The 15,913-nt window shown below is 44.9% G+C and overlaps 1 long non-coding RNA gene across 1 annotated transcript; it reads right to left on the minus strand.

Annotated features, from left to right (window-relative positions):
• Window positions 1-10,452: 10,452 nt before the first annotated feature.
• LOC143443039 (uncharacterized) lies at window positions 10,453-15,509 on the minus strand. The gene is made up of 2 exons (XR_013111726.1): window positions 12,106-15,509; window positions 10,453-11,451 (listed from the first exon to the last, which is right to left on the minus strand). It is a non-coding gene; the product is annotated as an uncharacterized LOC143443039 (long non-coding RNA).
• Window positions 15,510-15,913: the final 404 nt, after the last annotated feature.

Below are 15,913 nucleotides of genomic sequence, written 5' to 3' on the forward strand. Positions count from 1 at the left end.
TGTGCCTGGACCTGTGTGTGAGCAGAGAAGGCTGGCTGGTCGTCCACTGCCTTGATGTGAATCCAGCCGGCTGTAGCTGGATCAGCAGCCATAGCACTCTTACCCACAGTCAAATCATTGTCAGCCAAGGAATGGAATTGTTTGTGCGTCTTTTCCTTGCTGCCAGCCCTTTGCAAGGGTTCCCACGGCCCCTCCCTCTGTAGGTTTTCACTTTCTGGAAGGTGAGTCTTGGGAGAATAGCATGGCATAGGCATAGGAGTATGGGATTAGTTAGTGAGGGATTCTTGGGTGCAGCCGTGAGGCAGTAAACAGATGCAGCATTTCACAGATCCCAGTGTGCCTCCTGAAACCCGCCCCAGGCATTGCTGCTAATCACTTTGGCTTGAGGAATAGTCCTTTTCATTCCTAAAAGCCCTGCTAAGGGGTATAAATAATACTATCACCAAACCTCCGTAGACTTTTAAGGAACACATGTTCACACACACACACACACACACACACACACACCATGTCTTTCTCTTTTTTTATTCTTTTGTGTGTGTGTGTGTGTGTGCGCGCGCGCCCGCGCGCACGTGTGCACATGTGCCTACTGAGGTCAGAGGACAATTTTTAAGAGATGCTTTTCTTTTTCATCATAGGGGTCTGGGGGAATCAAACTCGGGTTGTCACAATTAGTAGCAAGCACCTATACCCCTGAGCCATCTCAGAGCCCCAAGAATCTGCATTTAGAAGGTGTGGTCTTCTCCAGCCAGGATTCTGGTGGAGAGCTTGCTTGGTCATTCTTGATAGACATTGGCCTCAGATCCAACCAGAAATCAGGGGTGCTGTTCTGCCATCAGTCTCCAGGCCCTTCTCTGGGTTGACACTATGTGAAGCCTGTCCCTTTACTCTTAACACTACAGCACATCATTATGGCCGAGGTGGTGACAAGCACTGGCCCCCCAGACAGCAAGCTCAGGCTGCCCAGGCCTTGGGCTCTTCTAAACTTACTTACAAGGGTGGAAGGATGGGGTCGGTCACTTAGCAACCCTTATACTGAAGACAAAAGAGGAGCTCACACTTTTGAAGAGTTACCATGACCTCCCGGGTGCCAGTGAGCTCCTGCTTAACACCCATGCAATCCATAGCATCGCTGGCCTTCCCTTACACACTGCTCCTCTGTCCCCAAACTGTCCCACACTGATATTCCTCCCATTTCTCTTTGGCCAAAGTAGGCTTATGGTAAATGATACCCGTCTTCCATCCCCACAGGTTCGTTATTCTAAATGTCCTTGACTATGGTCTGATGAGCACTTTCCATCTAGTACCTTACCCTGTACTAGGAGCTGTGGGAACTTGTTCCAGGCTCTGGTTCTTTTCCTGGCTGACTTCTGTGACAACCCAACCAAATTTTCATTTAGAGACTTCTCTGCCTTGGGCAGGGTTCAGTTTAACAAGCCTCTGGCTTTCTGCACAGCAATCTGGGGGAAGGAACTGGTGACCACTGCAGACTCATGGAGAGACTCAGCCAGAGGCCATCTGACTGGGTGGCAGAGCAGAGGGAGCTACTGGTGGAGCAGGAAGCAGGTGGGTGTGGACAGATGAGCTCTGGCTGGGGACCTCACTTGGGCACTTTGCACACTTGCCAACTTGGCCCAGCTGGAGAGAAAAATTATCACTGGGTGTCTTAATTAAGATTTTATTGCTGTGAAGAGACACTATGCCCACAGCAATTTTTATAAAGATAAATGTTGAACTAGCTTACAGGTCCAGATGTTTAGTCCATTATCATCATGGAGGGAAGCCTGGCTGCATCCAGGAAGACGTGGTACTCAAGAAGGAGCTGAGAGTTCTACCTCTAGACCTGAAGGCAGCAGGAAGTGAACTGAGACACACTTCCTCCAACAAGGCCACACCTACTCCAACAGGCCACACCTCCTAATAGTGATACTGCCTATGGTCCTGTGGGGACCATTTTCTTTCAAACCACCACACTGGGAATCTTTGATAATGTCTGTTGCCATGGGTACCTGTCTGGATGTCACCTGTGGGATTAAGATCCTGGCTGGTATCATGCTAGAGCTACCAGTTCCAGTTCAGACCCCCATCCTGTGTGTGTATCACATACGAGGGAGATGAAGAGAATGTGAAAATGTTTAACCCTTAGCTCTTTAAAAGTTTTATTTACTGAAAATATTGCCAAATAAAATACCTCAAACTGATAATTATTGCTGAAGTCAGTAAAGTGGTATTATTAATGAACAATTCTTTATATTAATGTATAGTGAGAATTCTGGAAGTTTTGTTTCTTTAAAAAAACACAAATATTTTAAGAATGTGCGTTCATTTTAATCCCAGGGGTGGGGATATAGGGCGGTTTGCAGTGGCTATGATTTGCCTCGTGCACCAGCAGAGGCTTGACTTTGCCAGCTATAGATAGTTTCTGTGATTGTGTGACTTTGGAATTCTGGAAATTCAGAGGATCTATAAATGCTAGGGCCCCGAGAGGCAAGGTGATTGTTGATCATTCACAGGGGTTTTTATTAGTTGTGCTCAAAGAAGAAACAAAAGGAAAGAAATAGATTCAGATCTGTTTCCCCCGTCCCCACTCCCTCTCTTCTGGCTATTCGTTTTTCCTATTTAGTGATGGGGTGAAACCAGGGGGAGGGGGATATAGGGTGGGAAAAACAAGAACCCACAAAGTAGCTAAGGCCGTCTACAATAACGTTTTTAAGTTTTTTTTTTTTTTTTTACACCACATATGCTAGGCAAATACTCTACCATCTTAAGACCTTACTGTCTCAGTTTCTTGCCTTGTTATTGACATAGAATACGCTGACAAAAGCAACTTAAAGGAGAAAGGTTTTGTTCTGTTCACAGTTCAAGGGTGCAGCCCATGGGGGAAGGGTCAAAGCAGCAGAAACTTGAGGCTGCTGGTCACATGCTGGGCTAAGATCCCAGTCTAGAGAATAGAGCCATGTCCCAGACTGCTCTGCTGCTCCAGTCCGAGGGTCAGGGTCTAGCAAGAGAGAGAGTGGGGGGAAGAAGGGAAAGAGAAGCAAAGAATGGAGACAAACCAGAGTGTGTAGTCAAGTCTCGTTTACTGTCTCCCATTCACTATATTCACACCTCCTATTGACTTCCTTGTAAGAAAATCCTGGGTATTTATAAGCACAAGCAAGAGAACACAGGTGAAGACATTTTACCACATGCACCATGCAGCTGGGGTCACTAAACAGCAAAACAAGCTATGTGGGATCAACAAGATGTTTATCAGAGTGTGCTCAGCTGTTGTAGGCTGTTGAAAAACTAGTCTCTTATCAGGGTATATGGCTCAAGATGGCTGCAAAGATGATAGCTGCTTTCTAGCCACTTTCTGCTAAAAGTCAGCTCCCAACAGAGCCATCCATAGTGGGTGTGTCTTTCTATTTTAGATAATATCATCAAGCTAGCTCCCACGAGCATGCCCAGAGGCTCATATGTCAGGTAATTCTAGACACTGTCAATTGACGCTAACTACCCATCATATCTGAGCTTTTGAGATAGCTCATTACATACCCCAGGCTAGCTTTGAACTTGCTTTATAGCCCAGGCTGGCCTCAAAAGCACATTCAAGGATTTTGGATGCCCAGGTGGAAAATGTGCATTCACTAACCAGTGTGGTGCCAAGGTCGGAGGCTTAGAGTTCCTGTGTGCACAGGCAAGGATTTGAGAGTACTGGGTACAGGTGGTAGTAGAAATCTTCTGTATGCTGCAGAGAAGACCAGGAGAGATGTGAGCTTGACCTTGATGTAAGGAAGGTGAACAAACATTTCAGAGTGGTAGAGGCCAAGGAGGCAAAAACAACTTCATTCCCCAGAATTTCTCTGTATTCTTCTCACCAGCTTGTCCTTGGGCCTTTGCTGGAACTTGAAGGTTTTTCTACCTGGAAACATGGTCGCTGTGAGATTTCAGTGTTCCACTTGAAGGCTTGTGAAGGTAGAGTTCACATCAGGACTAAAATAATGTAAAGACGGGAGTGCCTGGTACCAATATCCTGCAAGCTGATTCCTGAAGTGGAAACCTGTGATTCTTTGGAGACTCAGTTGTGTCATGTGATGTTTTTCTGGAAACTGCCTTATGAGAGGATGTTTTGCTGAGAACAGACGTGGTGTTTTTTTGGAAGTTGTCTGGAAATGGGGCATGTGATGGACACTTGAGAGGATATGTGATTTTTGGAAAGAGTATAAGTATAACCCAACAGACAGTGGACGACACTCTTGCATTGGTTCGCCTTGCAACTCTTTGCTGGTCTTCCTTGGTCTTCACAAACAATGCTCATGCATGGGTTAGCCTTGCTTTCTTTGCTGATCGTTACTTGTCGTGTCTTCACAGACAGACACACACCAAAGAACTTTTCATGATATTTCAGCAGCTTTTTGCTGCTTCCTTGGACTCAGGGCAGTTACTGCGGCTGATCCATGTAAACTGAACTGCTGATATCCCGACAGTGAAGATTGGAATTGCCCTAAGGAACCATTTCTAAACAGGTCCACATCTCCTTTTGCCTTATTAACCTTTCCTTTCCACTCACTACAGATAGTGGGTGGTAGGTTAGAAAGGAGGTTGAAACATTTAAGAACCCTTATTAAAGTAGGTTTTGAAAAATCTAAGCCTACAGGTTCCTGTGGGAATCGAGGATAAAACGAATATTTCATAAAAGGTTTACAGAGAAGAGGATGTACAATGCATGGCAGAAGGGTCCAGAAAAGAGGACTTCAGGGGTAGATGGGACTCCCAGTCTAGTAGTCCTTCACAGTGTCTTCCTTACGATGGGCCCAGAAGCACAGAACCTCTGAGACTGTGAATCAAAATATCCTTTCTCCCTTACTTGTTTCTGCCAGATGGTGGGTCATGACTACATAAAATTAAGTAATCCAGGCCCCATGTCTGGTGTGGCTCTTAGCCATGAAACAAACCAAACCAAACACAGGGTTGTACAGGCTCTGAGTAAGGGTACTCAGGTGTGGGGGAGGACTAGGAATGAGTAGCCCTGATGTACCCCTGAAGGGAGGCTGGCCTCCAACCCTGGTCTTCATGTAAGCATATGTTTGAGCTTCTTTGGGGAGTCCTCAAGACATTAGGGTGAAGAAGGGTACCCATATTGTGGCCAGTCATCTTCTAGATAAGCTGAGAGAAGGGTGGAGTGGACAGGAAGATTATTCCCCTGATGTCTGAGTACATTGACAGCTAAGGTAACTGTAGCTTGACAGCTAGAAAACAGACCTAGCTCCTTACCCTAAGATAATTCACCACTATATTTACTCAATAATAACTAACTAGCTAAGGCTGCCAGATTCTATACAGACTTCATGATAAAATGATACACAATTTCAGATGTAAGCTTTCACAGGTGTAACCTGTTACTTCCTTACCTAAACTCAGTTTCCATCAATTAAATGCTTCATAGTTCCTCTTCTTGCTGTGCCACTGTCCTAACATTATTCAATAGAGTTCTTATAGATTTGCCTAACCCTAATAAAACATTCCACTATACAATCCAACTGTATAATCACAAGCTCAAATATAAGTTTCTTTGATTGACTTTAAGATAAAGTGTTCCTTGTGCCAAATCTACACTATAAGATACCATACTCAAATATGTTTCCTTTGGTTGTCTTTTAACTATGGACTTGAGGTATTTCTCATGCTAAACTATATGACCAACTATAATATTCACAAGGTCAAGGTTTTGAATTTCCTTTGACACTTAAATATAAACTTAAAATTGTTTCTTGTTATGCTAAATTTATATATATTCAATCTCCTAGACAGAAGGAAAAAGCCCTTCTTGCTCCCTTACCCTCTCCCCCCCACGTGCTTATGGCCGGCCTCTCCTCCTCTCCTCCTCTTCTCTCTCTGCCTCCCTGCCTTTCTCTCAACTTCCCTCCCCAAGCCCTGAATAAACTGTATTCTATATTATACGGCTGGTCCCTCAGGAGGAAGGGAAGCCTCAGCATGGGCCTGTAGAGGTACCTTCTTCCCCCACACCTGACTGCACATCCACCAAACATATTCCTTCTCTGCTTATCTTTTTTATAAAACACATCACTCCTCCTTCCTTCTGCCCCGTTGCTACCTTCCTTCCTCCTCAGATAGTCTTTGCTTCTACTTTTCACGCCTCACAAGTTTCACGTCTCACAAGTCTCAAGCGTTTGATGAGCTGGTTCCATGGATAAAGGTACTGTTGCTGAGCCTGATGGTCTGAGTCTGATCTACAGGACAAAAGGAGAGAACTGACTCCCACAAGTGTCATCTGATCTCTGGATGTCTGTCACCTTGCATGACTGCCCACATGCACACATGCACATGCATGAACATACACAATGAATTTAAACAGGAAGCTAGATTTATACCGTAGTCAACAAGATAGTCTCATAACTATGTCGTCTAGTCTTACATTCTTTAAAAACAATTTCAAGTTTCTCTACAAAGGAATAAATAATGCTTTTCTCCTTCCTTTTAAAACATTCCCAGAAAAGCACCGTGGAGCTCACACACATTTTCTAGCCACACTTTAAGTCTCGAAGACTGAGTATAACTGGCTTACTCTTCCATTACTCTTACTGAGAATTCTGAGACCCAAGAGGGATGATTGCCGTCTGGGCTGTTGGTGGACAACGAGGCATATCATGCTTGGAGGACATGGCATGATTCAGTCAGGACTGAGTGTAGCTGCCAGGGCCCAGCTGCTGGCCCATGCTGTTTTCTGAGGGAGAGCAGTCCACTTTGTAGTCTTCATCATGACAGTTATGCTCAACTCTCAGCCCAAGGAAAAGTTTTCTCCCAGCTCATCCATTTATGTAACATACTGATTACATTCCAATATGTATTATATTCCCTAGTCGCTGTTCTAAACACTGCAGATACAAGAGCAAACCTAAACCACAAATCCCTTCCCTGTGGACTGAAATGTAATGAGAAAGACAAGAGAAAGGACTGAATCGATGGGTTGATGTGCTATATGTGGAAAATCACAGAGGATAAAGCGTGTGTGTGTGTGTGTGTGTGTGTGTGTGTGTGTAGTGTACAGCCTTTCAGAGGCGGTGAGGGAAGGCTTCAGTGAGAAGACATGGAGAGGGCCACTGGGGAGAGAAGCTTTCAGATGACACTGAAGCCTGGAGCAGGGCTGTACCTGGTGTGTTCAGGGACTAACACAGAGACCAACAAGAGAGGAGAAGGGTGGTGGTGGAGCCTCAGTAACAGTCTGGAGAGAGTATGGGACTGGCCAGTGAACAGTGGTCAGACAAACTCAGTTCTTCTGAATGAGACCAGCCACTGCTGCATCCTGGGATGCCACGCATGAGATCCTCACACATGGATAGCATGACCCTTTACATGATTAGGAATTGCTAGAATTTTCCTACAAAACCTGTACCATAAGCAGGCCAGCTTTCAGATCACATGTCAATGCCTTTGGCCACAAACACCCAAGCCCACACTTCCTTAAGGCTCTCGATTTTGGAACAATTGGGAGAATAACGTGCTAGAGAACTTTGCCACCCTGCTTTTCTTTTGCGAGCCTTAGTTTTGGAGCATGTCCTTGGGATGGTCGTCCTGATTGACCACAGTAGACTGACAGGAGTTAACCAGAGCATGCGGTTGTTCCTCAGGTTCTCTTGTGACTCTAGATTTTTTTAAAAATAGTATTTTACCAAATACAATATCAAGAAGGGACTTACATCAGAAAATCTATGTGGCCATCTGAGTCAGCACAGAGCAATGGTTCCTTCATCCCTTTCAGGAAGTTTCTGCTAATCACGGGCAGCTTCTCCTGCTGGTGTAAAACTGCCATGTGACAAAAGGCAGTAGATCACCTGTGGAAACTTTTACTTCCTGTCTCAAGGTCTCATTGACCTTGACCCCCCACCCCCGAGTCCCTTATGATATCCTGTTAAGAAGAGGATTGGACCAGAGGTTGAGGTGTTGGCTAGATCTCAGGACTCACAGTGATTGGCTGGCTGGGATTGGGTGACTGAGGGACTGGGAACCTGCTCTGGAAAACTCCTGTCTTCTCCCCTCTCTGTGGGCAGGGGAGTTACCTGCTGCTTTTCCCTGCATCCCTGGGTATATCTTCTTCAGCTGTGCCTTTTTGTTTATGAAGAGATTCTGTCTTGATTCTCTTTTGGCCACTGTCTGTGTTTTTCTGCTGCACACCTCAACCATAAACAGAAGAAACATGCACACACACAGGCAAGCACACATGCACAGACATATACGTGCATGTACTTTCAAACACACACACACACACACACACACACACATACTTTTTAAAAAAAAATCTAGCCATTTGTCTTCTTAACATTTAAAAAGGGGTGATTTTGTTCTCTGCCTACACTTGGCATTTTCTGAGAGACTTACTGGAGAGGAGTGAGCATCTGAACTGAGGCTCTAGCCTGTGATATCTTTACTATTGTTTGGTTTTGATAAATAGGTGGGTGACTGACACACAGCAGAGCTTGCAGGGGCCTGTGTTTTATAAACATTATAGGTGGGAAAACTTGTAAAGTAGATTGAACAAAAGAACGTATCTAGGGCCCTAAGTTTGTCGAAGTGGAACCATCACTTCTGAAGTGACAGGTAGGAGCCTGTTCTGCAGACAGAAGGCATTTACTTGTTGAAGGAATCCAAGGAATGTTACCTCCCAAATGTAGCACTCTGGTGTGCTGACTTGTTGATGAAAGGTACCTGGGGATCAGCAGAGGCTGGAAGAGGCTTTACTTTGATAGTCTCTGATCTACCTAATGATCAGGTTGGCCAAAGGGTACAGCTGCCTTTGATTTCCTCCCACAGACGCTGTCAACCAGGGAAGGCCCAGGAACATCATCACACTCAGTCCATGTCACAGGCTATTTATTGCCTGTGGCTTTGGCCCGCACCAGAGAGAATAATTTACCTCTATTGTTCGTCTTTGGAACATTCAGTTACCTTGAAAATCCTTCACTACCTCCCAGGATGGCCAGATTCCCAGATTTCCCATGACTCTGCGAGGAAGCGTTCTTGGTTCTTTTTGAGTTGCCCCTGTGCACAGTATGGACCTCTGTGCTGCTTATTTGGTTATTGGTTATCTGTCCATTGCCAATCTAGTGTATCAAACCCTCAGAGGGTCGAGGGGACATTTCCCCTAGGAACTGCATCTGAGCTGGCTTCAGGACCTTGGAGACAGAAGGCAACATAAGACTAAGCTCTGGTCTTGTGCCAGCAGCTTCCTGTGTGCACGGCATTCTAACACTCCAGGGAGCAGCCTAGAAGGCCAACTGCTAGGCAAGAGCTGGGTTGATGGAGAAAATTATTTAAAATCTCAGCCTATGGTTTCTACCTCACCTTAAACCAATTAGTTCCTGATTGAATGACACACTCTCAGCCTTTATAGTTACAATAAGCCCCACATTCACGGTCCTTTTTTTATCCCCAAGCCTGAGAAACCTAAACCCACCTACATCTCTTCTGTTTGGCTCTTGGCTGTTGGCATCATTATTCACCAGTTAGAATTAACTTTGGGGCAGGGTCCTTAGAGCTATATGTAGATTCTAGGTCTTAGAGGCCTGCACTTAACATTACAATAGAAGCAACATTAACTTACCACACTTGGTAGGCTGGGGCAGAAGAACACATGGTGGTGTCACAACTGCTCCAGCCAGGGATACACCCAGGTGTTGTTGTGGACTGGGTGAGGTCCCAGGGCTGCCTTGAAGGCTCAGGCACCAGGCCAGATATAGTGTGTTACACAAACTTACGGCACTGTGAGGCATGTACTGGCTTCCAGGTGGGGCTCTTGCCAAGGGAGGAGGTGAACAGTGCATAATTCTGTCCCTTGGTATCTCTGGATCATAAAGGACAGCATAGAGCTAAGCCTAGTAGCCCAGGCCTGTAATCCCTGATACCTGAGAGGCTGAGGCAGGAGCATGGTCAATTCAAACACAGCCTGGGCAACTCAATAGAGAGACCCCTGTCTTAAAACAAAAACTAAGAAAATGCTGGGGTTGTAGTTCAACTCTAGAGTGCTTGCCTAATATGTGGGAGGGTCTGGTTGGATTTCCAGTACCACAAAGATAAGATAGGATGAATGAATGCATGCATGAATGGATGAATGAATGAATGAAAGAAATAGTAAAATGAAGATAGCATTACACCAGTGGGTTGCTGTAGGGGAACCACTGCCACATTGATCTAAAGAAGAGTTGGGCTGTTGCCCTGAAACCATCTTGTTTGGCTTCCTGTCCTACATAATGCTTTAAAATACTTTTTCAAGATCCTCTCTTAAATTATGATTTAAGGCTTATCACGGGGCTGTGTTAACTTTTTTAAATTGAGGTGTTGAGGCCCACACTCTGCCTCAACACTTTGCCTCAACACTTTTGGGGCTAAGTGCTCTGGTCAAGAGAGAGTGTGGCTCTTGGGGCAAGAGATGAGAAGAATGGAGACAAGACAGGGTGTGATTCAGTCTCTTCTATTTTCTCAAGTCTCCCTTTTGAAGGGAATTCTGAGGTATTTATATATACAAGCAGGAGAACACAGGTGAAAACATTTTACCATGTGCACCATACAGCTGAGGTCACTAAACAGCAAAACAAGCTATGTGGGATAAACAATATATTTATCAGAGTGTGCTTCAGCTGTTGTAGGCTTTTGACAACCAAGTCTTTCATCAGGGTATATGGTTCCAGATGGCTGCAAAGTTGATCTAGCCGCTTTCTACTAAAGTCGGCTCCCAACAGGTCCCCCTTTTTAAATTTTTTTCAAAAGGGAAGGCTGGGAAAACTTACGGAAACCGTGCCTGTCCTAGGTTGGAACAAAGGACCCCAGCCTCACTTAAGATGGTGAGGCTTCCCTTATTTTAGGGGCAAGGGTCTCGATATGCTCTCTTACCCGTCATTGGCTATCCGGCTTAGCACATAAGTTAGGGGTTAATCCTCGTCAATCTTGATGACAGAGGTTTAAGAGTTCCCTGCTTCCAGCCTGTAATATTGGACCTGTATGGGTTTCATTTGTTATCTGTTGCCGTACCAAAGCCATCAGTTTGTTGAACAGCATGAACCCAAGAGACAAGAGACTTAATATCTAAACAGTTGATATAAAAGCAACACTCTTTAAGGCAACACACAACTTCCCCTCTTGGAGAAGTAGAAGGTCTAAGCCTTGTACCCACAAATTTATACCAATGAAATCCTTGAATTTTGCATCAGCTTAGTAACAATTATACAGATTAAGACAGCCTAATATTAACCACCTCAGTCCCCAAGTCCAGGGAATTGGGGCGCCGACTCTTCATTAACTTCTTCAAGCTGAACATGGGCGTTGACTTTTAGAAGAGGAATGAGGGGAAGGGTAAATTGATAAGCATCTGAAGTCTGTCTTAACTGCATCCAGCTGGAAGTCCAGGGCATCAGTGAACATGCAGGTGATAAGATTCATTCTCCAAAGCTGTGTATTCTGCAATATACAAATCTCAAAACAAGTTTTAGTATCTAGATAATTATTTTGTTTCTCTGAAATCTAGTGTTCTGGAGGTCTACCTCTGTCATGTCTGATCCATATAATTCTGGAAGACATAACTACTACCTTAATGACCTCATCAGAAAACTCATAGAAAAACCTTTTTTTCCAAATTAACCTTTCCTTAAGCCAGTAACCAGAAAAACCTTTAAATTGCGTTTTTATCCAGAAAAATAGAACTATATAACTCAGAATCACACCCATTTTGAAAGTTAAATCAATTAACATTATCATTCTGCTTAGCTCTCTGTCTAGAGCAGCCTTCTATTTATTCCTCGCGTCTTTAAAGCCTTTTTCATCTGTTTTTACTCACTTATTTCTTGCCCCATTTTCGTTACTATAACCTTTATCTATCTGTTTGGCTCTCTTGACTCAGAGCAGCCTGCAATTTACTCCTTGCATCTTTAAAACTTTTTTCATCTGTTTCTGCTTATTTTTTTCTTGCCCTTTTTTTGTTACTATAACCTTTATCTATCTGTTTGGCTCTCTTGACTCAGAGCAGCCTGCAATTTACTCCTTGCATCTTTAAATCCTTTTTCATCTGTTTCTATTTACTTATTTCTTGCCCCGTTTTTGTTACTATGCAATCACCTTTGTTTCACTTCCGAATTCAGCCAGCTCCATCAGTCGACTGGTTCTCCAGCGCAGGGTGTCTTCCACTGTATCCCACTTACTGGAGCTCTAACATTGAGACTCTGTCAGTCGACTGGTTCTCCAGCACAGGGTGTCTTCCACTGTATCCCGCTTACTGGAGTTCAAACATTGAGGCTCTGTCAGTCGGACTGGTTCTCCAGCGCAGGGTGTCTTCCACTGTATCCCGCTTACTGGAGTCCCTGTTCGGGCGCCACTAATGTTGAGGCCCACATTCTGCCTCAACACTTTTGGGGCTAAGTGCTCTGGTCAAGAGAGAGAATGGGGCTCTTGGGGCAAGAGACGAGAAGAATGGAGACAAGACAGGGTGTGATTCAGTCTCTTCTATTTTCTCAAGTCTCCCTTTTGAAGGGAATTCTGAGGTATTTATATACACAAGCAGGAGAACACAGGTGAAAACATTTTACCATGTGCACCATACAGCTGAGGTCACTAAACAGCAAAACAAGCTATGTGGGATAAACAATATATTTATCAGAGTGTGCTTCAGCTGTTATAGGCTTTTGACAACCAAGTCTTTCATCAGGGTATATGGTTCCAGATGGCTGCAAAGTTGATCTAGCCGCTTTCTACTAAAGTCGGCTCCCAACATTGAGGTATAATTTTTAGACAGTAAGATTTATTTGCTTTAAGTGTCCTGTGTAATTACCACACAATCTGGTTTTAAAACTCTAGACTCACCCTCTGTCCCTTGTAGCCAGTCCCCAATCCTAGGCTCATCTCTGGCTCCAGGCAAACAGCCCATCTTTTTGTCTCTGTGGATTTGCCTGCTCTGTGACACCATTTTCATAAGTAGCTCCAGCTGCCCTGGAAATCTCAATGCTCCTGTCTCTGCCTCCAGAGTGCCGGGTGTGTGCCACCATGCCTGGTTAGGTTTGCATCTTAACAGTTCTTGATAAGTGGGATCATGTGGTAGTCTTCTGTGTATAGCTTCTTTCAGCCAGTACGGTCTATATGTAGTTGTGGTCTATACATTCTGTATGTGATCTGTTCCTTTTGGTTTGTGGATAATATTCCACTCTTACACATCACATTCCCATCCACGGTTGACCATTTAAGTTGTTCTGGGCTGTAGCTATTATGTACAAAGCATGTATATTCATGTAGGTGGTTTTGGATGTATGGGTTTACTTATCTCAGTTGGATCCCTTGTTGTGGGTTGGTTCTAATGCTATTTGTGTTAATTCAGCTCCCAAAATCACACAGGAATATGCATGTTTGTCTGAAAGACTCTGAGGATCCTTGTCCCCAGATGGCTCTAATTGGTAAATAAAGTTGCCAGTGGCCAATGGCTGGGCAGAGGGACAGAGAGGAGAACCTTAGATTTCCTGGGGAAGAAGCAGAAACATCCAGCCTGGTAGCTACATGAGAGAAAGCATACGGCCATGTAAGAATGAGCACTACGGGAGAGAACGCACACAGCCATGTAAGAATCGGGGTAGAATCAGGTAGAACGCTTCTGATTGGGTCTGGGGTAGCAGAGACAAAGTATAGGTTTTAGTAAGTACTAATTCAGGAATATTGGAGGGGACATGTTAGCAATGTAGAAGGTTGGGAGTGACCCAGCCGTCGAGCTGCTTAGGGCATACTAAAAATAAGGCTGTGTGTGTGTGTGTGTGTGTCTGTCTTTCATTCATGAAGCCAAAACATTTGGGCGGGCATCGAGGAGGGCACACGTAGGAATTTGGATTGAATTAACCTTCTACAGCTTCAATTGCCGAGCCATGGGTTATTTATGCTCAGTTTTTAAAGAAATTGCCAAGCTACTTTCCAGGTTGGATGCGCCATTGCAGATTCCCTCCAACACTGTGAGGACCTGCCTTCTGCAAGTCCTACAACACACACACACACACACACACACACACACACACACACACACACACACAGAGTTATTGTCACCTTGACTATAGCTGTCCCAGCAGGTGTGAAGACTTATTCTGGTTTTTGTTGTTGTTTGTTGGTTCCATGTTCCCAGGCTACCTTTTTATGTGTTCCTTGTCTTCTCACCCTGTCTAAGAATTTGCCAGCTATATTTTAAAACCCAGGAGGCTGCAGATAAACTTCTCTGGGGATGGAAATGGGGTCTCTCTTGTTCATTAACTACTTAAGCCTAAGTACTGAGTGGGAAGTTATACATTACTTCAATGCTGCTGCTGTTTCAAAATAATTAAAAGCTACAAACTTGATGCCTTAAAACAGCACACATTTATTCTTTTAAGGTTCTAGATACCAGAATCTGGAGTTAGTTTCACTGAATCCAAATCAATGTGTCAGAAGAGACTCCGGGCACTACAGAAGGAATCCGTTCTCTCCTGTTTCCTTCTCTCCCCATTCTCCTGCAAGATGGCTTGCCTTCTATTCTGTAGTGAAGTAAACTTTACCTCAGCTTCCCTGTGATGATACATATGATTATAGTAGAGTCTACCAAAATCATCTAGAGTAACACACTTGAGGTTTCTTTTGCCATTTAAAGAAGTCAACACAGGTTCCTGGGATTAGGCCCTGAGTATCTCTGGTGTATCTCAGCTGACTATAGTCATCAATCATCTATCTGTGAGAGGAGGCCTCCGGGGTTCAGGTTTGGAGTTGGCTAGTTTGGGCAATGCTTCTAGTTAAGGGGTCTTTTGGAGGCTCAGGTAGGTCCTAGAGGCATGCTGGAGTCACTTGTGCTCCATACCCCTTACTTTTTCCCTTCACTCTTCTTTCTAGAAACAAGACAAGCTGACAGCACTTGGGCAGCTACCGAGTGGTGGAGGAGCCTCTGATGGTGCCCAACAGCCCGGCCTTCTCCTTCTGCCGTCCACACCACTGCCTATGGGCTAGGGCAGTTTGCTGTGTTCCCTCAGCACAGCACAGCAACCCCTTTCCCGTTCTCATCTCAGGTCACCATCCCTTACCTTTGCCACCCTTGGTGAGTCGGCCACGCTGCAATCTCTCAGGCGGCCAGCAGGGGTCAGCATCCCCGCGCAGAGGGTCTCTGGTACATGGTGCTGCTTCCCAGTCCTGAGGTCCTGAGCACAACCATTTGTGTCCCCGCTGCTTACCCGGTTCTCTTCGCTTCTGACCCAAGAGAAGGCAGCTCCCTGGGGATCGGCTTGGAGGAAGCTAGCCTCCACAGAAGACCCGGGAAGAAGTGTGTGCATGGTTGTAGCCAGAGGACCAGAGGCACCGAAAGCCCAGAGGCCTTCCTGAGAGCAGGGGACTGTTAAGCTTAGAATGAACTTTCTGCCTAGTGTCTCAGATTGTTGGCCAAAGTTACTCTGATTCTAACGTCCCCCGTGGTTCCTTGTCCAGCTGGTGGGTTTGGGTGGAGCCCGGCGGGGTGCTTGTGGCTGGGCTGTTCCTTCTTTAGCAGCCCAGTGCCCCAGGTCTGCAGAGAGAGAGAGAGCCTTGGCTATTGAACTCTGGGCAAAGCCAGGGATTAAAACTTCAGCCCAATTACTTTCTTTTTCATTTGTGTCCTTCCTAACCAAAGGAAACCCTCTTGATGCCAATATGGAACACTGCAGATGAGGAAAAACTAAAATCTGGTCCCGAACTAAGCAGCCTGTCTTTAAAGCAGATTCATTATTCACGATGAATTAAAAGTAGCTATAAACATTTGTGTATGGTGGCATGGATATACATTTTCATAGCTGGGAATGTCATGTGTTTTTCTTGCTTGTAGAATTTCTGATTGAAAATCTTTAAGATAGTTGGAAAACAGCACGGGTATTGGGAGTGGTTGTTTTGTAACAGGCAGAGTATC

This window comes from Arvicanthis niloticus, chromosome 7 (assembly GCF_011762505.2).
Source record: "Arvicanthis niloticus isolate mArvNil1 chromosome 7, mArvNil1.pat.X, whole genome shotgun sequence".
NCBI lineage: Eukaryota > Metazoa > Chordata > Mammalia > Rodentia > Muridae > Arvicanthis > Arvicanthis niloticus.